This window comes from Sinohyriopsis cumingii, chromosome 9 (assembly GCF_028554795.1).
Source record: "Sinohyriopsis cumingii isolate HCF-2022 chromosome 9, ASM2855479v2, whole genome shotgun sequence".
NCBI classification, from domain to species: Eukaryota; Metazoa; Mollusca; class Bivalvia; order Unionida; family Unionidae; genus Sinohyriopsis; species Sinohyriopsis cumingii.
Genome location: NC_142969.1, coordinates 50,907,357 through 50,934,172, shown reverse-complemented (window position 1 = coordinate 50,934,172; position 26,816 = coordinate 50,907,357). Strand labels below are relative to the sequence as shown.

The window sequence follows — 26,816 nt, the reverse complement described above, 5'->3', positions numbered from 1 at the left end:
CTTGCATTTTCACACATTTATATATTTCACAGATCAATTTAGACTGATGAGAAACCTATCAATTGATATCAAATTCGTCTAAATCGCGTTTTTAAAAAATTACTAATGTTATAACTTATTTGCTTATATGGAAAACGCTCATTGAGGAAGACATTGAGCGGACATACAGACACACAAAGATGTACTTTATAAGATGCATACACATATTATATATTGTTGTATAGCTTCCCTTATATGTTTGAGATCTATAATATTAAAATTGAAATATGTGGTACCGTGGCAAACTGCAATGGTAGAGGCACGTATCAAGGATATGAAGATCGTTAAAGTCGCAACCGATATCGAGTCAAAAATACAAACTATTTTATTTTCATTTTCACACATTTCTGTTGGCACAGATCGATTTAGACTGACGAGAAACCTAACAATTGATATCAAATTTTGCTAAATCGGTGTTTATTACTATTGTAATGACTTATTCACCTCTTTGTTAAACGATCGTATAGAAGACATTAGGAGAAAAGACAGACAAATGAAGACGTACTTAATAAGATACACACACATATTATTTGCTGTTGTACAGCTTTAATTATATTCTTCAAATTTATAGTATTAGCATCGAAATATGTGGTACAATCGCAAAACGGCAATGGTAGTTTCACGTACCAAGGATATGAAGATCGGTAATGTCGCACCCGATATTCAGTAAAAAGAACAATCTTTTTTATTTTGCATTTTCACACATGTCTATTGGCAGAGATCGACTTAGAATCATGAGAAACGTATCAATTGATATCAAATTTGTCAACATCGTTGGTTGTTTGCGATTGGTATGACTTATTCGCCTATATGGAAAATATTCGGTTAGGAAGGCACTAAACGCAAGGACGTACAAATGAAGACGTACTTCATAAGACGCATACACATTATTTACCGTTGAACAGCTTTTATTATATGTGTCAGGTTTATAGAATTAGCATCGAAAAAATGTGATACGATCGCAAAACGGGAATGGCAGATGGACGTAGCAAGGATACGATGATCGGTAACGTTGCAAGCGATACTGAGTGAAAAATACCAACTTTTCTATTTTGCATTTTCACCCATTTATATTGGCACAGATCTATTTAGACTGATAAAAATTTATCAACTGATATCAAACGTGTCAAAATCGTTCTTTGCGATTGGTATGACTTATTCGCCCATATGGAAAACTTTCGTATAGGTCAGATGTAGGCACACGGAAAGACAGATAAAGACGTGCTTAATAAGATATATACACATATTTTATAATTATGTACAGCTTTAATTCTATGCTTCAGATCTATAGTATTAGCATGGAAGTATGTGCTACCATCGCAGAACGGGAACGGTATATGAACGTAGCAAATATATGAAGATCAGTAAAGTCGAACCCAATATTCAGTAAAAAGTACACTTTTTTGTATTCTGCATGTTCACACATGTCTGTTGGCACAGATCGAGTTAGACAGATGAGAAACCTATATATTAATATGAAATTTGTCAAAATCGGTGTTTATTTACTATTGGTATGACTTATTCGTGTATATCGAAACCGTTCGTAGAGGAAGGCATTGGGCGCACGAACATACATTATGAAGACGTACTTAATAAGAAGATACATAAACATATTATTTACTGTTGTACAGCTTTAATTATATGCTTCAAATCTATAGTATTAGCATCCAAGTAGGTGCTACCATCCCTAAACGGGAAGGATGGAAGCATCAAAGATACGAAGATCGGTAAAGTCGCAAGCGACAATGAGTCACAAATAGCAACTTTTTTATTATTCATTTTCACACATTTTTTTTAATTATTTTTTTTTTTTGTTTTTTTTTTTTTTTTTGTTGCACAGATCGATTTAAACTGATGAGAAACCTATAAATTGATATCATATATGTCGAAATCGGTGGTTGTTTACGATTGGTACAACTTATTTACCTATATGGAACATGTTCGTGTAGGAAGGCATTTTGGCGCACGGAAAGACAAATGAAGACGTATTTAATAAGATATATAAACATGTTATGCTGTTGTTTAGTTTTAATTTTATGCTTCAAATCAGTAGTCAGCATCGAAGTATGTTGTAAACTCCCCCTCCCCTTAGTATGCAACTGCAAGCACACTTTGTCAAATGCTAAAAGGCACTAACTTTCTTGAAAATTATAATAATCAAAAAAATTCCGGATTCGTATATTATAACGTTATAATGCGCTTTCATTTTCCGTCAGGTAGGTCTCCAGGTCGAGTTGTTATGAACAACAGGAAACAGTATCGTGCATTCTTTGCTAAGCGATCGCTCAGGTGGTGCAGTGTCTGTACAGAGCGTCCGCCTTGGATGCGAGAGGTCGTGGATTCAAACCCCTGCCGAATCATACTAAAGACATAAAAATGGTACTAGCAGCTGCCTCTTTTGGCGCCCATCATTAAGATATTGGTGTGAGGATAATGTGATTGGGTGGGACAAAATGCTGTATGTTTGTGGCATGATGCCACATTGCTAGACATCATTATAAACTGTCACAATGCAAACATGGTAGCGATATGATTGCATTTTTTTAAAGCTACGTTAAAAATTACACACACACACACACACACACACACTTTGCTTGGTTATTTGCTATTTGAAGAGATGGAATATTGTTCATATTTCAACCGCTTTTTATTAATGATCATCGATGTGACCAACATATACGATAATAATACTCCCGATGATGATGATGATGGTTGTTGTTCTGATTTCTGTATTACTACTGCTCCATGGGTATATTATATATCGAACTTGAAAACAGAAGCACTACCAGCAATAAAGCAGCTTTGAAAACAAATCGCACTTAATCGATATCAATATATATTGACATCAAAATGAACGTCAAATGCTCTGTGCAACTGTATCGAAATGAACTATTACATGCTGGTTTTTTTTCTTTTTTTTTTTTGGACAGTTTTAGACCGAAAAAAGTAGTACTTCAAGGCTCTGTCTATGGTATAAATATGTTCATGTACACTTTTCCATTGTAACTTTAAGTGTATAGACTGCAAATACGATGAAGCACAAATCGAGGACGTCGAGTGTTAGCATTGGAACAATGTTACTACTTCGGTCGAGAAGGATAACGACCTATATATGTATTCCTGCCCACTACCATGTAGGATGTATCAAACTGTATATTACTCAAGCGCTCTTTGTCGAGCGTGCTGGTGTGTGTGTACAAAAAAAAAAATGGAATATAATAACTTTAACTGAAATATATACAATTAAATTCTATATAAAAGTGATGCGGCACCTGGGAGTAAAGCAAAAATGGAAGAAACAAATTTCCGGATCGCTACTATCAACAAAGATAGACAAAGCGAAAGCAGACAAAATAGCCAAAGAAACAAACTTTGATGTAATAATGATACAAGAAACACACTATGGAATTAAGCCAGAGTTCAAAATTTTAGTAGAAGACAAACTTAACGCAATAAAGATATGCAACAATTTTGCAAATAATGATATTAGAGTTGGTTGCAACAATAATATTTTTAAAAAGCTGGGAAAGGTTTGAGGAGGGGGGAATTTTTTAAGGGACGGTTGCTACGTGTTAAAATGTTTAATTGGCATATTATAAATGTGTACATGCCAGCTAATAGAAATAAGAAACTAATTTTAAAGAAAACTTATATACCTACCTACAACAATATTCGATGGAAAATCTAATCATAGGGGAAGATTTCAACTGGGTAACTATAAATTAAACCAGTCTAGCAGGATTGATAAATTTTACGGAAATTTTTATGATCCATTAATATATATTAATACTGCAATAACCAACCAAAAGCTATCAGACCATTTCATGCTCACTATTGACCTAAAAATGAAAAAAATAGAAAAATGTGGGCCAGGACTATGGAAACTAAATAATAAGATTTTAAATGACAAAGAATATGTCGAAATAATAATTAAAAAAAGAAATTGAAACCGTCAAAAATGAAGAAAATATTAATATAATAATTGATTGGGATGTTTTAAAAAACAAAATAAAAGGAATAAATATTCAGTACTCAAATAGAGGGCGGAAAAACCCCAGAAAAAAAAGACAAACACGAACTCAAATTAGAACTAAGCAAAAGAACAAACGACGATGGAGAAAGAAAAAAAAACGATTGACAGACAAAATTAAAATCGTTGAAGAAGACGAAAATCAGGGGAGAATAATAAGGGCGGGAAAATTTACAGAGATCTACAACGAGGCAAAAAACGTATATAAGCGAGAAGAATTTAGAAAAGGGGGTGATACAATTTTAAACAATATCAAAATAAACAATGTAACCCATACTGTAAAAGAAGATATCCTAAATAATATTTCCAAATATTATAAAGAACTATACACCACACACCACACAGAACATATACTTCAGCACAATCGACAGCTACTTAAAAAATGTCGACTGTGAGATGACATCAGTAGTACATAGAGACCAATGTGATGATGTCATCTCAGATGAAGAAATCACAAAAAGTATATCAACACTCACAAAAGTCACCAGGGAAAGATGGACTCATCGTGGAATTCTACCAAAAGTTCCACGGTGAACTGACGCCGATCTTAAACGCTTTGTATAATAATATAGTTTTAAGTAAAAATAAAATGACTAAATCTATGAGGGAGGGAGTTATCACAGTTATATACAAAGGGAAAGGGAATAGAGACGAGATTAAAAACTGGAGGCCTATATCACTTTTAAACACGGACTATAAGATTTTAAGTAGGATTTTAACAAATACAGTAAAGGGTAGGATAAACAAGATAATTAATGTAAATCAAACTTGTGGGGGAGGGATATACAAAACAATATTTTAAACATTAAAACTATAATTAACTACATAAATGAAACTGGTATGATGAGTGCTATGGTACTCTTCGACCAGGAGAAAGCTTTCGACTGATTTGAACAAAACTGTATAAAGAATGTTTTTAAAAAACTTGGTTTCGGACCCAATTTCCAAAATGGACCAAAATCCTACACACTGGGATAATTAAACGGGAAATGCACGAAAGAATTTGAAATACAACGATCAGTGATACAAGGATGTCCACTATCAATGCTAGAATACGTAATGGCAATATAAATCCTACGTCACACGATAAGAAACAACCCAGATATACAAGCAGGGGCGTATTAACCATTAAGCAGCCTAAGCACGTGCATAGGACACCAGGGCCAAAGGGGGCACCACAAAGTTGAGAAAAGGGTGAAAAGAAAGAAAGAAAAAAGAATGAAGATTTGTATAAAAAAAAAAATGATACAACTAGTGCAAATTGATCATGATGTTCTGTTTCTTGATCATGGTACACCCTAGGGTTATCTTCTCAGGTGTACGTGGAAAAGAGGGGGGCACCAAGATTTGTCAGTGCTTAGGGCACCAGTGAGCCTTAATCCGCCCCTGATTATACAAGGCATACAAATACCAAGCCTAAAAAAGAATTAAAAAATGCTCTAACATGCATATGATTGCAACATCTTTATAAGAGAGGGGAAATGCTATAAGCGTCGGGTTCCAAAATAAACCACAACAAGCACGAAATCTTAAAAATAGTTAACTGGAGGGGCAACCACCCTGGATTATCGCCCCCCCCCCCCCCCCACTTACTGAAAGACACTGTAAAGGCTCTAGGGGTTTACTTTGGTAATAAAAAAAAGAAGCTGTAGAAAATTATGAACATATTATCAATAAAATAAGAGAAAATGTGAAAATCTGGCCATGGCGCCATTACCTATCATGGAGCGGGCCCAAGTGGCCAAGACTTATTTATACTCAAATATTAACTACATAATTAAATCCATAGATATGGATAATACAATTTTAAACAAAACAGACAACGAAATAATAGATTATATATGGAATCATAAAATGCATCATGTAAAAAAAGAGACATTATATAGGGCCAAAAGTAGAGGGGGCTTGGGGTTGCCGAGCCCTCTACTACTATAATTAACTAACATAATCAATAGATTTTTAAAAAAATGCACTCAGACCCGGCTACAGCGTGAGGAACACCGTACATCTACTGGTTCGGCTTCACCTTGAGAAACCGACCAGAGATATACAAAAATAACAAATTAATATAAAAAAATCGAAGTGCCACGCAAACATATGAGAACTAATTTTAAAATATAGAGACAAAACAGATTTATGCAAAATTTAATAAGTAAAAGTCACGCTTGGATTAGGGAGGAGGTAACCAAAAATATAAAATGTAGAGTAGAGCAGGACAACTGAGGGGGTAAATTGGACAAAAAATTGGAAAAATTGGGGAAAATAAGATCTGTCAAAACACAAAGTATAATTTTTAAATACCTGCACAACACCTGGCTAACAGGCGAAGAAACAATCAAACATCGTATGCTGAGGATAATGCCGAAATGCCCTTTATGTAAAACAGCGAACTTCACCAAACTACATACGATTGTCCAATGTGATAAAACTAAACATAATAGGATAAAGTTAATAATGAAAATTTTCAAAAAATATAAGTATAACAAAAATAACATTTTATTCATAGATTTAGACTACGAAAACAAAATCGTTCTAAAATGTATAGACTATATAGTAACTACGATGATATCCTGTGGACAGGTGATAAAGATTTTTAAATAAGATACGTGGTAAAAATAAGAATATTAACCACAACAAGAACTCAATACGTCTTACGACGAATAGATACTTACCGTCAGGTTGATATAACGCAATTGATGTTGGAATTGGGGGAGAGAGGGGGAGGGAGGAATAGGTATTACAGACCGAAGGGTCGCGTAGCGCAATTGCGAGCTGATGCCATACCCATACCCCCTCCTCGCACCCCACAACAGCCATATTTCAAAGAAAATTTCAAATTCTATTTCAAATATTTCAAAGAAACCCATATAACTTTTTTTTTAAAAGAGAAAATGGAAGAAAGGAAGAAAGAAAAAAATAAAAGAATGTTGTGATTTAATTTTTTTTCTTCTTTCTCTGAAAGAAAATTCTAAAGACATATATAGGAAGGGATACAGGGAAAATATAAGGGGGAAGTAAATGGCGATGACATCATGGGGCTAAGTCACAGGGCTCAGTGAAGTGCACAGGCCCATCATGAGTCTTTGAAAACACCCAATGTAGAACATAAACAGACAAAATAAAGACACAAATACATACTGTATAACACTTAGTTTAAAACCCTACTAACTTCTCCCGCACTGCATGCTTGACCACTATAGAATAATGTGGTCTCATAAATACGTTTGGATCTTTCAATAAAGTATAATCAGATAAACTAAATAAAGGAGGCCTAACGCGACCCAGGAAAAACACATAGAGAATAAAGAAGCGTGAACCTTGGATCGAGCGTAACCTACCTATCAACATCTTTAAAGACTATTATGAGGAACGACACATATTATCACTCGAATAATAAAATAGGAAATTATTTTTTTAAACAAAATCTAAATAGTACACCATTCCATCGTCAAAATTAGAAAACCATAAAACAAATTAAAAGATACAATATAACATCATAAAGGAAGAAATACAACTGGGAAAGATATTTGATCTATACTTGCTGTCTCAAACATAAAGAAAATATAGCATACACACAATATAACACCATTACATATAGCAAACACTGAGACCTAGGCGACATATAGCAAAGGTTACAAAACATTTCAAGGGAAGGAACTTCGAGCAAGGTGAGGGAAACCAGACTCGGACGAACAACCCTTTAGATAACACTATGGAAACATAAATACCCCATCAAAAATTCTAAAAACTAAATTTTTTATATAAAATTTTGTTTTAATAAAACGTAGAACACATCTGAGGGGGAAATACACAAATATAAAATACTTTTTATTTTTTTTTTGGAAATGGGGGCATCTGTCCGGTGCCCCCACCCCACTCCCAAAAAAGTGTGTGTGTGTGTGTGTGTGTGTGTGTGTTATTATACCCATTACATTACTTGCAAAATATATATGGTGCTGACATTTTCGGCAAGAGGGAGACCTACCGATATTCTGCATATAATTATTTTAATGTTTTTCAGAGTGAGAGTATTGGGGCCTGATCTGTTCAATATATTTCTCAACTGATACAGCAGGTATAATCAGAGGCGTAGCTGGGGGGGGGGGGGGGGGAAGGGGGGGAAGGGGAGTACATATGTCCCCGGGCGCCAAGGTACAGGGGCGCCAAAATGAGGCTTACAACGTTACATTATAATAAGTAAACAAGGGTAATATTCAAAAATGTGATTAAACGGGGAGGGGGCTGGGGCGCCAATTTTATAGTTCGTCCCCGGGCTCAAAATATCATAGCTACGCCTCTGGGTATAATAGGGACCCCCCCCCCCCCCCCGAGTTTGCCACAGAGCGCTCGTGTAATATACGGTTTAATACAAAATACATGATTGTGGGCAGGAATATACAAATTTTGGTCGATATACATGATCGTTGGTATCTATTCAAACGAGGGCCATGAAATACATTAGCAAATTCCTACAGTATTTTAAGGCAGGCGATTACGAATTATTTAAACCACGTTTTTCATCTGTCACAGATTTTATAATCATTTTGAAGTGGCTACTTTATCTCGAGGAAAACGAGCGGTAAGTGTTATACAAAACAAAATCTTAATAGCAATTTGATCACTTTTGCGTCATTTGACAGTAAGAATAGTAATAAATAGAGGATAATTTCTTTTCCTACGTTAGGCCTAATACCTGGTATGTTTTTTAGTGTAGTACACACACAAAAAACAACCCCAAAACAACACTAACAACATTTTAAAAAACCCACAAAAACGAGTGCCGTGCCGAAGCCACGGGCTAAAATGCTTTATTATTATTTTTTTTATTTATAGCATCAATCACAAATTGAAATATATACAGTATTAGAGTTGGAAAAGAAAGTTTTCTTTTTGTTATATTTTTTTTTCTCACCCTAGCGAAACACTTTCTGCAAATGACCTTAATAAAGAAAAATAATAAATTAACCTAAACCACTTTGAATGTCGACCGTATCTTTTATTTACACGGCATCATGCGCGGAAGAAAATACCAACTGAACCGGGATTTCAGACAGCAGATGAATTGAAGTTGATTCATTGAACATCATTAGCAATTGTACAATCAAACAGATGTAACAATGAAAAGTGGAACTATGAAAAATCGAGAATGTTAGATTTGCGAAGGATTTATTCCGAATCATTGTCTGCTAATAGAGAATTCATGTCAGTTGCTGTGTCGGCGATGCCCACACAGCGCGCCGTCCAAATGTGAAGTTGCGTTTTGCTGACAGACATAACACTGTGCCATAATTTATCTGATGGCATGTAAAGAAGCTGCTTAAATTATAGTATTTAAAAGTTTCTTCATTTTGTAAGAGCTCAAGAAATTAATTCTGGTTTGAAAGACAAGATGACGGTAAAACTCAGAAGACGTAGCTCAGTACCGTTGGTGTTGGAGACATCATAATAAAGGTAACTGCGTTAACTTCGCTTTTTGTTTGGTAATTTGTTGGATATTATCTTTTGCTGATCTTCTTTGAGCTTGGAGTAAATTTTACATTCTGAACATTTTTATTTGCACTTATCTGCTTAATATGTATTGCTGGGATATCATATAGAATATGAAGTCAGTATAATGGTACTATATTTTACATATTTGAATGATAAAAGACTGGTAAATGATATAATGATAAACTACAAAATAAATAATTTACCCATTATCCCAAATAAGTTAATTAAAACAAACATTGAATGTAAATTCAGATATAATGAGCAGTTGTAAGAAGTAAGAAATAACATTTTATCCATTGAACCTGTTATGTGTTATCATCATCAGTTTTAAAATAAACACATGGAGACAAGTTTGCTTAAATTCTAAAATTAACACACACACACACACACACACACACACACACATATGGTATTTTAATCTAATACAGAAATGGTGACATTGATATATGCAGACCAATAGTTTTTTTTTCTTCTACAGATATAAATTAAAAAGCCTAATTCTGAGAGTTTCACCTACAACATTCATGATGGGAAAGGGCCACTAATTAAGAGCTGACATATGTGGAAGAAAAATACCATCCATGTTGAAAAGGGCTAGAGGTAATGTGAGAAAACATAATTTATCAATCTTATTTAACATTATTGTTGATATTTTATCTCAACTGGTCAAAAGGCTAAGTGGGTTTATGTAATGGTCCAGAGTGTGTTATTTATTTCACATCCCCTTCTGTCTTTCAACAGTAAGAAATTAGCTACTTTGGAGTCCATAGTTCTGATCAATTTGTTTATATAAAACTTGGTTTTGGGCTTAAATCAACATCTTGGATAAATCTAATAATGAGCAAAATCCAAGTATATACATGTGATCATGTATAAGATTAGTTGAGTTTTTTAACCAGCCTAAAAGCCATACTTCCACAATATAGGCTAAAATCATTAAGTTGTCCTTGAAGTTTGATGAGTGTTAACCATTAATAATAATAAGGTGATCTTTCATCTGAGTATGTTACCACCGCATGCAATATTTATACATGTAGTGCAGTTTTTACTAAACTTAGAATACATGCTTATATAAATGAGATCTAGATTGAAGAAGTGAAGATGCATACAAATACATGAGGTTATAACCACTACTGCTGATTCAAGTTTGATCATGCTTGGCCATTGGGCTTATATAGTCAAGTTTCACAATGATGCTTATTATGAGTGTGATAAAGGTATGGTAGTGAAGTGACCTTGCATCTGATTGGCAGAGTTTCTTATGATTTGCACAACAGTGTTTATGATCCAATTTAGATCTGACTTGTTTAATTATTTGCTTGTATGTCTGAGGCTATAAGCAAAATCTATGCATATAATGTAGTGGTTCTACATCTCACTAGCCATTCTTGCTACTGCTCTTAAAACTATTTCTCATTAATTTTATCAGACTTGGTGAATAGATTTATCTCATCAAGATATAGCAAAAGAGCAATTTTGTAAAAAAAATATTCATTCATATTAAACTCAAATTCTGCATCTGATTGGTTGACCTTGCAAATGCTATAAGGGCTCTATTTCTGACAAAAAGATTATTTTGATCTAATGTAGCAGAAATGCTTATATGATCAAAACATTGAACATATTTGATGACAAATAAGAAATAGTTTTTCATGCAAATTTGATAAACATTGATAAATCGGTTCATATCATTAAAAGCTTGGAAGAGTTTGATTACATGCGAGACCATCACATATTAATCATTCTTTATTTAGAGAATTATTTTTGTCAGGATTTAGTAAAATATGTAAAATCAATATGGACTGGTTTTGTTATGTACAGCAACACTAGTTGTTTACTGAGTACTGAGGGAATTGGAGTAAGGCAAGGGTACATTGCAGTAGGTAACCTGGTTGACTTGATAACAGGATTTTAACACAAACATTTTTATCAGGAGTCTAGCATGCTAACCATTGATTCACTGCAGATCCTGCCCCCATTAGTTACCTTTTAATACATAAAGCATTTGGGTTTTTTATGTCACAAATCCCATAGGGATTAAAATTAACATCATAGGTCTCACTGGATAGTTTCGTATTTTGACATCCCTCTAATTTTTAAGGTAGAAGGCATGAACCTAATTATCACAAGCCTAGCATTTATAAATTTACACATAAGCTAAATCTATAATGTGGTTCAGATTTGCTTTGAGTTAGGCATGGAAATAGGTTGGCTTGTTGGTGACTGCCTGTCACAGTTAGATGAGCATTGGAGATCATATGCGTAACTTAGTCTGCAAATGAGCTGCCGACTTTTATTTGTGTCTGCTACAGAGGTAAATATAAAAAAATCTTGATGGTAGAGGGGTGATGAAAAGTATGCTAATTTGTTATAGTACTAGTGAACTTTATTCATGCATAAGGCACATACTGATTCTTTTAGTTGCCTTGTCACAGAAAAATATTGAAAATAGCTATTTCTAGTAAGAAATGAATGTAAAATGTACCTGCATCCTTTGACCCTACCAGAACCAAACTAAAAGCTCAAATTTGTGCAGCTGCTTTTGCTCATCACAAACATAATTGGGAGTATAACTGCTAACCCTACCCTCTAGCACACATTTAAGATCTTTAGAGTTTTTAAATACAGCCTTCTAATTATACAAGTTTCATTACATTGGTCAATAATTAGTCACATGTGATGACACTTGTAACTAATCAAACCACAGCAACTGAGAGCAGACTAAGCACTGATATTTATATGGTACAGTGGCAATATACAGTCTGTCTGCCGCAACACATGAAACAAACTGGACAAATCTGAAAGCCTTGAATTTGACTTTATTTATCTGTATGGTAGAACAGAACCTGAGTTGAAAAGCTTTTAAAGAAAGACCTTGATATCAAACCTAATAATAACTGCAGGAGTTATATTATGGATAATTAACCATTCTCTCAGTTTCAAACTGGGCATTCCATCCCATGGGGTTCTAAATGTAAACCAAGTGTAACTGATATCCTAATGAACTGTAAAGACCATAGCAGCACAACAGCAGGGGACCAGATATGTCCAGATCCAGAAATCATAGACCAGTTTCAAACTGATGATGAACCACATAAAAATTACACATCTGCTAGAACTTATGTTATGAAGATAACTTAAATTGCATTATTATTAATCCTCCTCCTCACATTCATCATAATTGAGATGCATCATATATGTTTTATTGTAAAATAGTTTATGCAACATAATTCAGTGAAGACCTTTGCTGCCAATTTACCAGTGAACCATTTGTTTCAATGAACATATTTTATGTTGTAACAAGGAGCATCATTTAAACATTATGATACACTTATCATACCTGTATATGAAATCTTAATACTAACACTTATACTTGCAATACTACTACTAATAAAAATACCTGCATTGATAATTTGATTATGTTCAATTGGACTTGTATCTAAATGATCACCAGCTGTATGAAAATACATATTTTAATATATAGATATTGGATGGAATACTAGTTACCACAATTGAATAGTCATATGATAAATGATATATTATTTTAAACAATTTATATTTGCAGTGAAACATACTTTTACATTATTTTCCCTTAAATTTCATTTATAGAGCAGTATACTCTGCATTCATTAAATTACTGAAATGGTTAATAATACAACAACAAATACTGCAACTTCCAGAATCACAAAAATCAAAAGATATAAACAAAAACTTCCCTACATGTATCAACAGTTGTCACTTAATAGACAGAACTATGAAGATTTAGAATAGGATGTTAACAAATTAGGTATTCAAGTTAAAAAGAAAAAATATACCAAGTAAGCTTACTACCAAAAAATCAAACAATAACAGTGAATTTTAGTACATTCCCAGGAAACAGAATATATGATTTTTCTTAACTTGATCTGATACATCTTAAATCTATAGAAAATGATTCATATTGTATGACTAAAATATTATGTAAACAAAAATTCCATCACTTTTTTCAGATGCAACATGTATACCCCAACCCATCCTTCTTGATCATAAAGTATACCAGCATTCCACTATAAGATGGGGAGCTGTAGTGGCTCAGTGGTTAGCTTTCTGGACCTGTGAAATAAGGTAGGTTCAAATTCTACCATCAGACCAACCTGGGTTAGCTACCATGGTGTGTCCTTGGGCAAGGCACTATACTTAAAGTGCCTTGGCACTAAATAACTTACTTGTGTTGGTTTACCATAAAAGGCCAAACCAAACACAAAAAACAACAACTTTAAAATATGAGTTTTGTCAATACTAAGTAAATGAAAATCATACTGAAGAAATGTTTTTGTTAATACAGTTTAATGGATCTAAAAAATCTCTTTCTTCTGCAGGAGTTTAAAATGTTAAATTAAAAAGGTCATGGTACACATTGCTTTGTTCGTACACATCAGGCTTCGTAACCCATATCCAACTAAAAATTTTAGTAGAGTCTGAATAAAACATATTTTAATCTGGATGATAGTATTCTTTCTCCATTAATATATTACACCACCAAGATTGATCCAAATAAGATTACATTTTACTATAACACTGAGGATGAGTATGCCTCTTAACAACTGACAAATGTGGAGAGAATGGAGTTAAACTGAACTTTGATTTCTTTTCAACCATAGCACAAGATGATCATTTATTATGAAAAAACCTGAATAAAGTTGGAGTTCATAACCATGACAGTCTTGATACAATATAAATTCAATATATTATTGTTGTCTTGAGGTATAGTTCTGTATATTACAATCTCACACAAGATCAGGGTATATTTTAGTACCATACAGTTAATTCGGGATTGTATTAATACCTATTCTGGTGAATGAACATTAAATAAGATTTACTATTTTGGAACCAGTTGCAATAAAGTTTACTAAACAAGAGAAAATATGACTTTACTATAATATCTAAAATGTAAAATCTGCAAACAGAATACTTGCTTGACTTTACACTTCAACTATATCATAATATTTATTTGAAATGAATTTATACAAATGGCATTAAATTGGGTTTCAGGCTGGTAATGACAATGGTAGTAGTGAATAGGGACGGTCTAGGGACTAGGGAACTTCCATGTTAAAAAGGGTATATCCACTCTGGGGACTATGTAATTTAACATGGGAGAAAAAAAAATATCCATTCTAGGGACAAGGGGAATTTAACATGGGAGAAAGAAAAAAACTATTCACTCTAGGGACAAGGGAAATTGAACATGGGGAATAAGTCGTGGGACTGTCTTGGGACTAGGGGAAATGGAACAGGGTCGGGACCCTATTTTAATAAGGTCCCGACCTGATGGGTCTATGAAAATGGAACAGGCGAAAATTGAAACAGGGAGGGGTCTCTATTTTTTTATTATTTTTTTAAACAAAAAAATAAAAAAGGGGTAGGCAATTGAAAGTCAAGATCTTTTCGAGAGATAGGAATGGCCCTGAAAAGGGCCTTTGGTTTTATGTTAATATACCCTTAACATAAAGGGCATCTGTGACATCTTCTTCTTGACCTTAGGCTGCGCCTGACTGCAGGACCATAGATTAAGACTCTTTTGAGGCATCCTTGATGCTCCACATAAGATTCTTCGCATCCACAGGCTGGTGTCTGTCCTGTGGATAACTGTCCAGTTGGATCGGACATACATTGATATGTCCGTCCGGAACATCATTGAAGACACAAGCGTTGAAGATTGTACGTCGGTCCACATGTTGGGGTGCTGAGTAACAGGTGAAGGAATGCAGTGAACTGTACTTATTTATAGGGAGAGGAAGGATTGAAACGGATTGAGTTTGCTGACCAATCCAAATACGCGTTACAAAATTCAGTCAGCCCACGTCCAATCCGAAGAGAGCAGTCTGTGACGTCACATAGTCTATATAGATTCGCTAGCGCCTGTGCGCAGTCAATCTAAGCGACAGTTTTTCAACATGACGGAAACTCAGAAAACGATCAGTTGGGGTGCACTGATGGTGGAGACTACCCAAGGGAACCCAGACTTACTTTCAGAAGAGGTGAATTGGGATTTTGTGGATTTTTTTACCTTGCAAGAATTTGTTCCTGAACCTTCGTCACCTTCTCCTTCATTACCGCACATGGAAAATTTTAGACAGAGACAGAAAGAAGAATTGGAGAAATTTATACAACAGCAAAAGGAAGCGGAACAAGCTTTTCTCCTACAGCAACAGCAGCAAGAAGAAGAGGTAAGAAAAAAACAACAAGAAGAAGAAGCAGCAGCAAAGAAACAAGGGTGTCAAAATCAAACGGTCACGGTACTGTTAGACATTTTAGCGGAGTTAAGAAGTCTGAAACAAATGTATCAGACTTCTTTATTACGGCCGAAGAGAATACGACCTTCCCAAGCTAAACACTCCAACCCTGTGACTACGCCTACTGCACCACCCTTAGTGATTTCAACGAAATCATCATCAACAGTACGCAGTCCAGAAGTAGGCCTTGGCCATGGCAAAGGCTTAAGACAGTTAAAGTTGATTGTTTAAACTCACCCCTTACACCAAAAAAGGCCCTTTTCAGGGCCATCCACGTCTCTCGAAAAGAGATAGACTTTCAATTGCCAATAACTAAAAAAAACCATTTTACCCAATAGTACCTGTCTGTGTATGAGTGTGCGTGAGTGTAGGTTCTTATTTTAAAATCAAAACCCAAAGACACTTACCTTTTATAATTAATTTATTATTTTATAAATATTTACAATTCACAATTCACAACAGAGCACTTTAAAAAGTTCATAGACTTATTCTGTCTCATTGTTCACTCTCTGTTTTTTTAATTTCTTCACCGTCATAGTCTTTTCCTCCTCTTCCTCCTCACTTTCTTCCCTTCTTTTCTTCTCCTGTTTCTTTTTCTTCACCTGTCTGTTTTCTTCCTCTTCTTCTTCCTCTTCCTCTGAAGAATCCCTCTCTTCTTCTGACTCCTCTTGTTTCTTTTTTGGGCAGTCTGGTGACCAATGTCCTTTTTCTTGACAATAATAACAGGTATCTTGACTTTTGTCTCTTCTAACCCCTTTTTTTTTTTTTTGACGGTCTGGACACTCTGAAGACCAATGCCCTTTCTTCTGACAGATATAGCAAGTATCTTGACTTTTATCTTGAAAGGAAGGAGAGTAGGCCCTCGGCTGGTCTGAAGAGAATTTTCTAATGACCCCTCGCAAAGCTCTGATGAAACGTTCGATCTTGGTAGTCTCTTCCATCGTTGTGCTCAGTTTGAGAGTGAAATGAATAGTGAAAGGACAAGACACATACCCTTTATATACGCTGGTCTGCTATGACTATAAATTAGTCCATGGTGTTTAAACTTTAGTCATTTGACTTTTTGCTATCGAGATGAAATGATCCAATTCATTTGAGAAGAAAGAAGAAGAAAGTAAGAGGCAGAAACGTGATCTATCGCCTCGTACCAGGGCTGAAGTCTTGGCACAAATTCATGCCAGTGATTTTGAAGAGGACATGAGTGAACCAGAATCCAAACCCTCTAAACAAAGTTTACCACCCTTAGTCAACCCTGAAAAGTACTATGACATTCGAGAGACGGAAAAGCGTCCCTCTAGAAAATTTAGAACTACGGCTTACAAATACACAGTGAAGTTTAAAGATTTCAAGTCTGAAGTACTGTTAGAGAAAGCAGAAGGGTTCATCACCGACATGTGGGATTCTTTGCTCACCACACTCAAGCGACAATGTCAACCCAAAGAAGATGATCACTTGAGACTTTCCATACAACATGACGGCTTGAAATCCCCTGTTTGGATCGAGTTTAGCAGCCCTGCAGAATTGACCACTTCCAAAGTCATGGACAAGATTCAACACGTGCAACAATCTAATGACCAGTTTGACATCACCGATGGAAAAGCCACACTGGACATGACCCACGTCTCTCCTCCTCAAGGGACCGGACAATGCAGAAAGACCTTATTGGTCAACAACCTTCGCATTACCAAAACAAGTCTTGTCCAAATTAACAATTTTCAAGACCACATGTGTTTAGCCCGAGCCATCGTGGTGGGATGAACCTATGCCGACAAGAACGACACGGTAGAATGGAAAAGAGCCTGGGAGAACATTCGAAAATCGAACTGAGCCAAACAACGAAATGAAGCAGAACTTCTGTTACAACAAGCATGCCTGTCCAAAGACACATCCTGTGGCATTCCTGAGATGCAAAAATTGCAAGATGCCCTAGCTCCACGATACACCTTGAAAGTGCACCCTCAAGAAGTGCGCGGGTCTCTGTTGTTTCGAGGGAAAGACTTTAAGGATGGAAAATACATTCACCTCTATCATCACGATGACCATTTCGATACCATTACCACTATCACTGGATTCCTGGAATACAAATATTACTGTGAGAAATGTGACTTATGATGGTTATAATAATCGAGAGCAACACAAACATTGTGGATCGAAATGCTCAGGATGTTTGGCCTCTCAACCCTGTCTGAGCGAAGGGCAAGAACCAGTGCATTGTCCTGCTTGTCTGCGCACATTTGTCAGCCCTGCCTGTTACCAACAACATCTGAAGATGCAAGGTTCACAGAAGAAATGTGCTTGTCAACTCCTGAGATTGTGCCCAATGTGTGGACAAGGTCTATGTATCAACAGTACCAAGGCAGACGTATGTTCAGGAAAGAAAAAATGTCACATTTGTCACTGCATCGTGGACTTGGAACACCAATGCTACATGCAAAAATACCAATCCCAACCAGAGAAAGAGGATGGTCACAAGAAGAAGAAAGGCAATTTCATCTTCTTCGATTTCGAATGCATGCAAGAGACCGGTATTCACATTCCTAATTTCTGCGTGGCTCATCGAGCGTGCGAGAAGTGATTCAAGAACCTATCTTGAGTTATTGCCCTCACTGCAGTAAGATTCCTGGAGGGCGTGAAAAAATCTTTCAAGGACCGAACACACTAGCCGATTTCACACAATGGGTCTTAGACCCCATCGACAAGACGTGGAGCCAAGAGGACATCGAACATTATTATGGAGAATGTCATCACCATGCCACGGTGATGGCTCACAATTTCTCCGGATACGATGGACGGTTTCTTTTGAGGTGCTATACGGAACGTGGCATCGAGCGTCCCAGAATCACTTTGAACGGAGCCAAAATCATTTTCATGCAAGTGGGACAAGTGCAGTTCAAAGATTCGATGAGCTACTTAGCCATGCCTTTGAGTCGAATGCCTAAAATGTTTGGAATGACAGAAATGGCTAAAGGGTACTTTCCACACTTTTTCAATACAGAAGCCAATCAACACGCCGTTCTACCCCATTTGCCTGAGGCTCACTATTACGACCCTGACAACATGCGTACCGAACGAGAAACTTTCTACGCTTGGTACCAGGCTCACGCCTCCGACCCTTTCGACTTTCAGGAAGAAATGCTAAAGTATCGTCGTTCCGACGTGGACATTTTACGGCGATGCTGTGGAAAATTTCGAGAACTGTTCATGGAACACGGAGGGGTTGATCATTTAAAAGAGGCTTGCACCATTGCCAAAGCGTGTTCCTTAGTCTACCGACAACGATTCATGCTTGAAAACACTGTGGCTGTCATCAGTCCTCAAACGACCAACTATGTCAAACGTCAATACTCGGTCAAAGCCCCATGCTGGGTGCATTACTTGTGCGACAAGGAAGACAAATGGATTCAGCATGCCCGCAACGGACAGGGCGAAAAGATCATCGGAATGCATTCGGTCGATGGCTGGAACTTAGAAAACCCCAAGATCATGTACTAGTTTAACGGTTGCTTATTTCACGGATGTCCCATCTGTTACCCTGACCGCGGCACTAAAAATCAGTTCTTACAACGAACCATGGAAGACTTGTACCAGGCCATTTGTCAGCGACGCCTAAAGTTAGAACAGGAAGGATACCAAGTGGTGGAAATGTGGGAACACAAATACAATCACCGTTTGAACACCGATCCCGAGTTTAAACGCCTCATGGAAGGTTACCAGTTCATGGACCCCCTGAACCCAAGTGATAGTTTGTACGGAGGAAGGACCAATTCCACCTGTTTGCTGTACCAAGCTGACGAAGAGAAAGGAGAAGAAATCAAATACTTGGACGTGTGTTCACTGTATCCCTACGTGTGCAAATATTGTTGCTTTCCTGCAGGGCACCCACAATTGTTCACCGAACACATCGACCTAAAAAACATTCGACAATACGAAGGCTTGATCAAGTGCAAAGTTTTGCCTCCCACGAACCTATACCATCCCGTCTTACCTCGCCATTGCCAAGGCAAACTTATGTTTCCTTTGTGCCGTACTTGTGCTGAAACGTGCAACCAAGATCAACCTTGTCATCACGCCCAGGAAGAACGGGCCTTGACGGGGACATGGGTCAGCGTAGAATTGTTCAAAGCTCTGAACATGGGATACCAACTGTTAGAAGTGTACGAAATTTGCCACTTTCCCAAGACACAATAATTCCACAAGGGTGACCCCACACAGAAAGGCATTTTCGCAGACTACGTGGATGCCTTTTTGAAACTGAGCAAGAAGCCAGTGGCTATCTGTCCTGGTGTCACACTCCCGAAGACCAAAAGACATTCAGAGAGAAATTCTGGGCACAAGAAGGCATTACTTTAGATCACATTGAGAAAAACGAAGGCAGGCGATCGTTTGCCAAAGTGATGTTAAATTGCTTGTGGGGTAAAATGGCACAATGACCGTGTTTACCCAAGACGGAGTATTTGACCGAACCTTCCCGCTACTTTCAGATGATTCACGACAAAGCCAAATTCATGAAACACGTGGACGTCGTTCGTGAGGATTTGATCTTGGTGAATTACGAAGAAGATCTGAACTTTGTAGAAGATGACCCCTTTGGAAATGTCATCATTGCAGCTTACATGACAGCTCATGCTCGCTTAAAATTGTACGAAGCTTTAGAACTGTTAGGGGAACGTGTCTTGTACTTTGACATGGACAGTTGCATTTATATCGATCACCCGAGTCAACAGCACCCTGACATCGAAGGAGACCGTTTAGGAGCCTGGACAGACGAGCACCCCGATGACAAGATTCTAAGTTTCGTCAGTGGCGGTCCCAAAAATTACGGCTACGAATACTGGGACAAACAAGGAGAAGTGCACACGAAGTGTAAAGTGAAAGGACTTACTCTGAATTATCATACCAGTCGAGTGGTCAACTTTGGCGTATTGAAAGAAGCCTTGCAGTCTAGAGAAAGTGACCACCTATCAACCCAACAAGATTGTACGTTTACCCACACACCACATCGTCAGTCGACCCTTGGAAAAAGTCTATCAAATCGTGTAGCAGAAGCGAGTGCGGCTTCCCACCCACTTTACTTTGCCGTATGGACATGTCGGTATAAAACATTGGTTGTAAGAGGATAGCCACCCACCAGAAGGATGACTTCGCCACAGCAAGAATCGAGTGAGAAATCCAGTGAGAACTCCAAGTTCAAACCCTACCATTTTCCAGTCTTCTTACCTGACTATTGTGATTGTGCCCGTCTATTGGACACGTTTCAAAAATGGCCTACGGATAGGGAAGGATTACCTTCTTCGTATGTTTTATCTAGAACAGGATTTGTCTACTTCGGACCTGAGTCAGGATTGGGATACGAAGTACAGTGTTTCGCTTGCGGACTGAAGTTACGAATGGATCTATGTATCTACAAAGATTCAGCTATTCTGGAACATACTCGATGGTCTCCGCACTGCCCTTACCTTTCAATGGCCTTTCCACCCATTAAACTACGGTACAATTATGACGGTACCTTAGAGACGGTACCTTCCAAAACTAGACGTAAACACATTGCATCCTATTTCATTGTTGTTTCTTTTCCACATAATAGCTTATTTTTTATAAAATGTTAAACTTTACTAATCTTTTTTCAAGATCACTTTAGTTTGCAAAAATATATCTTGTCATTTATTGGCATTCTACATTGAATTTTGTAAACTAGCTATAAACCTGACCTAATTACTCAACTTAACTGCTGACAGAAACAGTCTACAGTAAATGTATTTCATTTCTATAGCTCGATGGATAAACATTACATCTTTTAAAGCTGTGCACAGAATAGGTCGACATATCACGAGTCAGGAAAACATGGGGGTGGTATCCCCTGTGTCCAAAATTAATATCATTTTGAATAGAATATTCTAGTGACAATTGCCTCTTTTCAAATGGTAAGCATTGCTTTTTTTTATTTTCGTCAATCTGTCAAATTCGGTATGCATTTTGCTTTAATATTTGAGATGGAAACCTTAGGTGCATAGAAATGTCAGACAGCATTGTACATCATGGATGGTGTCCAACATACTTTTATGATCATAAAACAAAATCCCATTTTTTAGTTATGGCCACTGATTTAAAAAATATTCATCCAAGCTAAATATAATAATAATAATAATGAGGACTTTGTATAGCGCCTAATCTTTAGAAGCTCTAAGCGCTTTGCAACATTAGACAACATAAAAACATACACAATGATATGATTACAAAAACAAACACCATGAAATTAGAAAACATAAAAAACATGCTGAGAATATTTAAGGTAGTTAACATTATTAAGTCATTAAGTTTGTTTTTGTAGTCAGAATAAGTAGTTTTGAGAGCACTCTTGAATGGGATCACTGCGTCTTTGTGTCTAAGTTCAGTGGGCAATTCATTCCATGTTGCTGGGCCCTGGTATGCAAAAGAATGCTGTCCATGTGACTTTGTTTTCATAGTGAGAATAATGAGTATATGATTGTCGGAAGAGGAGTGTAAGTATCTTGCTTGTGTGTACACATAGGTGAGGTCGGATAGGTATGTTGGACTAGAGTCTGTCAGTGAAACGTAGCACAGAGAACTAATGTTGTGTTTGATTCTGGATCGAATGGATAGCCAGTGTTGGGTACAGAGCAGCGGGGAGGTGTGCTCTGATTGTGGTACTCAAAGTATGATCCAAGCAGCTATGTTTTGAACTTTTTGAAGTCTCTGCAGTAGATATTAAGATGAACCAGACAGAATTGAGTTACCATAGTCCAGTCTTGAAAGTAGTAATGAACACACAAGTGTTTTAGTGGCATCAACTGAAAGATATCTGAGAATGGAGCTGATGCGTCTCAGCTCAAGATATGCAGCCTTGCATATGTTCATGACATGTTGGTGCAATGCGAGAGTACTGTCTAGAGTAACACCTAGGTTTTGTACTGATTGTGTGAATTTAATGTTGGTGTTGCTGATATTTAAAGTGTGAGGTAAAGGATGTGAATGAGAAAGTCTTTGTGTTGTAATCAGAATGGCCTCAGTTTTATCATCATTCATCTGCAGCTTGTTACAAGTCATCCATGATTTCACATCAGAAATGCACATCCCTACACCTTGGATGGTAGCATCAACTTCAGTTGGGTGGCTAGATTTGTATGTTTGGGTGTCATCAGTGTACAATTGGTGAGACACTGGATGATGATCTATGACACTTGAGAGCAGCTGAGTGTATAGAGTGTAGAGAACAGGTCCAAGAACAGACCCCTGTGCAACACCACAACATAGATCAACTGGGCTGGAGTGTAATCTATTTGCAGACACAATTTGTGTCCTGTGGCAAGGGCGATATGCAGATTGTACATTGCTAAAAAGACTGTTTGAATTCAGACAAGATGCAAGCTGGGATTGAACAACCTTTTGTAAGATTTTTTATATGAATTGGAGATTAGAAACCGGGCAGTAGTTCTTTAAATCCTTATGGTGTAGTGTTAGTTTCTTCAGCAGAGGTTTTACAATGGGAGTTTTGAAAAATGATGGAAATTATGCTGATGAGAGAGAGGTATTAATAACATCAGTTAGTGAAGGCAATACTGGATCTAAGCACTCAAGCAGCAGTAATGTTGGAATTGGATCAAGTTCACATGACTTTGGTGTACTCTAGGATGATTATTTAAAGATGAAAATCTCAAGTGGAAACCTTTCTGGTCAGCCATCTCATCCAAAACCTCCTGAAATGGAGAGTATTTTGCAGACTCCAAGATTTCCTCTTATCCTGCTGGTATGTTCTATTTAGTTTATCTGGTCTCTTTTTATTTTTTATCAATTGCTTTTATACCATGCCACAATTGGAAATTCTTTATCAAAAGTATGTATAAATTTCATCATTTTTCTGGCTGTTTAATAAGATGTGTTTAAGAGTACTTACTTACTCATGATGCTGTATATATGAGATTAGATGTTTTGTTAAAAAAGAATGCATTTTGTGATATATTGTATCACTGTTTTATATATAGTGGTCATTGCAACCAGTATGCATTTTGTTTACATGCCAAAAAATCCAGTCTGATTTCTTTGTTTATTTTTTTACTGCAATTAATGAGTAGTGATAATCTTTATACTCTTAGCTGCATCCAGAAGGACAACACCATCACCATCCCCATCCACTCTGGAGTGGAGAATATAAAGATTTCTCTCTGCCAGTTCCTCTGCAAGTAGTAAGTATTGAGGATGGAAAAAAAATGTACATTATAGAATAATGAAACAAATACTACAGGTGTTGACTTTTATATAATCTCTTATTTCATTTACAGCTCTCTAAATACGAGTAGGTCAATTATACACTGTATTTATGAATTTAATTCTCATCTAAGGTAGTAGAACTGTTTTATGTTTGACAAAATGTTGGGTAATTTGTGGCCATACACTAAAAACACATTTTGTAGCATTTAAAAATGCTTATGTTCAATGCACGTAAAACTCATTGGTTTGTTGTCACTTCAATTGATAATAGTCTTGTCATCTTGTAGACATTTTGAATGTTAGTGTTCAATGCTAAAGTCATATACATTGATTCAACATCAAAATTTGTTTGCAAAATGGAAGATTATGACATGAAAGCACAAGCTCTTGTAGCTTAGATACTGTTATTTCAGAACATTGTGAGATGTTAATTAATTAAATTATAGGTCATAAAACATACTGTTCAAGACTTATTTGTGCAAATAAACAGTGAATTGTTTTTCATTGATGTGTCGACTGTTCATCATTCCATTGGTTTTTTTATTTTTCTTTCTGATGTATACCATTGTCTTGTGTAAGTCAGACGCCTAAACCATCTACATTGAATGCAGACTTTACAGACACCAGCAGTGAAACAACATATCCAGGGAATAAAAAAATAAAGGATTATAGGGAAAGGTTTTCATATAAACTGTACAAAAACCATGTATTTCATTCCATAAATATATTTCATTGTTAAACCCATGTTCACTGTACAGATCTTTTTAAGGAGTTTATAATAATGATCTTGATCTTTCAAAACTAATTTCATCACAAATCTGTTACAGATTTCCAGTTCAATGTACTTATGAAACTGGACACAAATATTGAGAATTTGTTGGAGCAGCTGGCCCTCCAAGTTCATACACAAGGCCCAGACACAGAATATAGAGAAGAAATTCTTGCAATGCCATGTGATTCAGTGGAGGAACTAGAGGGCCTTTGCCAGAGGTTGGAGGAGAATCCCAAACTCTCCAAGAAGATGGTAAATTGGGGCTTTATTTTCTATTTAAAAAAACTGTTATAACCTTTATTTGCTGTTGTGAACCTCAATATGCATTATGCAAGTTCTGCAGTGCCTGTATAATTATTTTTGGTGGTGGGGTGAACATGTAGTGGTCGGCTGTTTTGTCTTACGGATGTAGGCCAAAACATGTTTAGAGATGAACATGTAACAGGTATTTTACTACATATACACTATTACATATTATGTGGCTACTTTAATTCAATCCTTGAGTGAATGTCATTTATGAAGTTAATAGATTCACGGTGGTTAATTTGGTTTATAATTGCTATTAGTACATTGTGTTGCATAGTTAATGTTATCAAATTTTTTTCAAGTTAGAGAAATTAAATTTGCTTGCAAAACCATGGCAAAAAATAACTATATACAAGCATATTTTGTCACATCGATCATGAAATACTACTACTAATAATAATATCAAAATCAAAAAATAGTAATATTATTATCATTATTTTCAGATATGCTACTTGAGCTCCCTTGGCAGGTTTACAATTGGGGATAGTGTCTGCAGGATGATGAAAAAGCTTAAAACAAAAAGACTGGCCAGAGTATAGACCAAAGGGACGTAAAGGGAAAAAAGCATTTCAAGAGCTTGTGATATGTCAGGTTTTGATAAGTAAGTATGGCTTGATTTAAATTGTGTTTTTCATGTGACTTGCCAGAGATTTTTAAATGAATTGATAAAGTAACTTGAGACCACATTTCAAAGTACATGTTTTAAAAATATTCCATTGATTGTTGCTGGCATTTATAAAAATGCAATGCATCCTTTGTTGTGAAACTTATTTTAAAACATTGTATTACTCTTGCAGAAGCCTGTTTGAAAACTAATGGCAAAGGAAAGGCAAATGGAATGGAAGAGACCATATCAGAGACCCTCAAATATGCACCCAACCAACGCAGAATGATAAAAAACAAGGTAATCCAAATGACTCTTATTTCATCAATATTGGATTCAGTTTCGTCTTTTAAAGCATAGTATTTGCAAAGCGGATGCATTTCTAAACTGATAACAAAATCAGCTTATCCTATTGCCCAGGACTATCAGAGCTAGAGTCCAGCTAACTACAATATGCATACATCATGTCTGATCGGACAAGTGCCTCCATTTGGAATTTTTATTCACATGAAATATTTGGATGAAATAAATTCATCTTTGTGCAAATTGATTGCACCATCCACTTGCCAGAAATGACAAGTAAGTGCAAAGTTATCTTGTATCATGGCTTAACGATAGTAAGGGAAGCACAAGTGCAGTGAAGAAAATTTCATACATTTTTATAATGCTGATTAACATGACTTCTGCATATGTAACTAGTGCTGAGATGATATGACTTTATTTAAGCATTACAATTTTGTTTTAATTTGCAGGTGCCTGAGCAGAAGAAGTAATAGATAAACTTTACAGTGGAGTTGGAGACTGATTCTGATTCATAATCTTAATTAAATCTAGAAAATAAACATTAAAGTCATATTAAAATATCTGTTGTATTGTTTCCTTCTTTCATTTTTCTCTTAAAAACAAATGTCTGAACCTTTAGTCTTTAAATTCAGTGGATTCCTTATCAGCCCATCTACTTTTACTTTACACCATGCTACTTTAAAAAAAAAATGAATTATCCCCATTGGGGTAGGTCCCCCCAACCCCCCACCCTACTTTATCAACTTACCTGCCACATTTAAATCTAATGGA

The 26,816-nt window shown here is 36.2% G+C and overlaps 1 protein-coding gene and 1 long non-coding RNA gene across 7 annotated transcripts in view; both read left to right on the top strand.

Annotated features, from left to right (window-relative positions):
• Positions 1 to 26,816, top strand: part of LOC149791801 (uncharacterized) — a 68,656-nt gene that overhangs the window by 31,355 nt on the left and 10,485 nt on the right. The gene's annotated exons all lie outside the window — the stretch shown is intronic.
• LOC149791802 (uncharacterized) lies at positions 9,116 to 26,758 on the top strand. 6 transcript variants are annotated; one of them, XR_016423407.1, is made up of 7 exons: positions 9,116 to 9,520; positions 10,038 to 10,159; positions 13,549 to 13,663; positions 23,946 to 25,084; positions 25,582 to 25,739; positions 25,936 to 26,042; positions 26,495 to 26,758. It is a non-coding gene; the product is annotated as an uncharacterized LOC149791802 (long non-coding RNA). The 6 variants fall into 6 exon arrangements; XR_016423408.1 differs by lacking the exon at positions 9,116 to 9,520 and having other exon boundaries at positions 9,731 to 10,159; positions 23,946 to 24,035; positions 24,888 to 25,084; XR_016423403.1 differs by lacking the exon at positions 9,116 to 9,520 and having other exon boundaries at positions 9,745 to 10,159; positions 23,946 to 24,035; positions 24,888 to 25,084.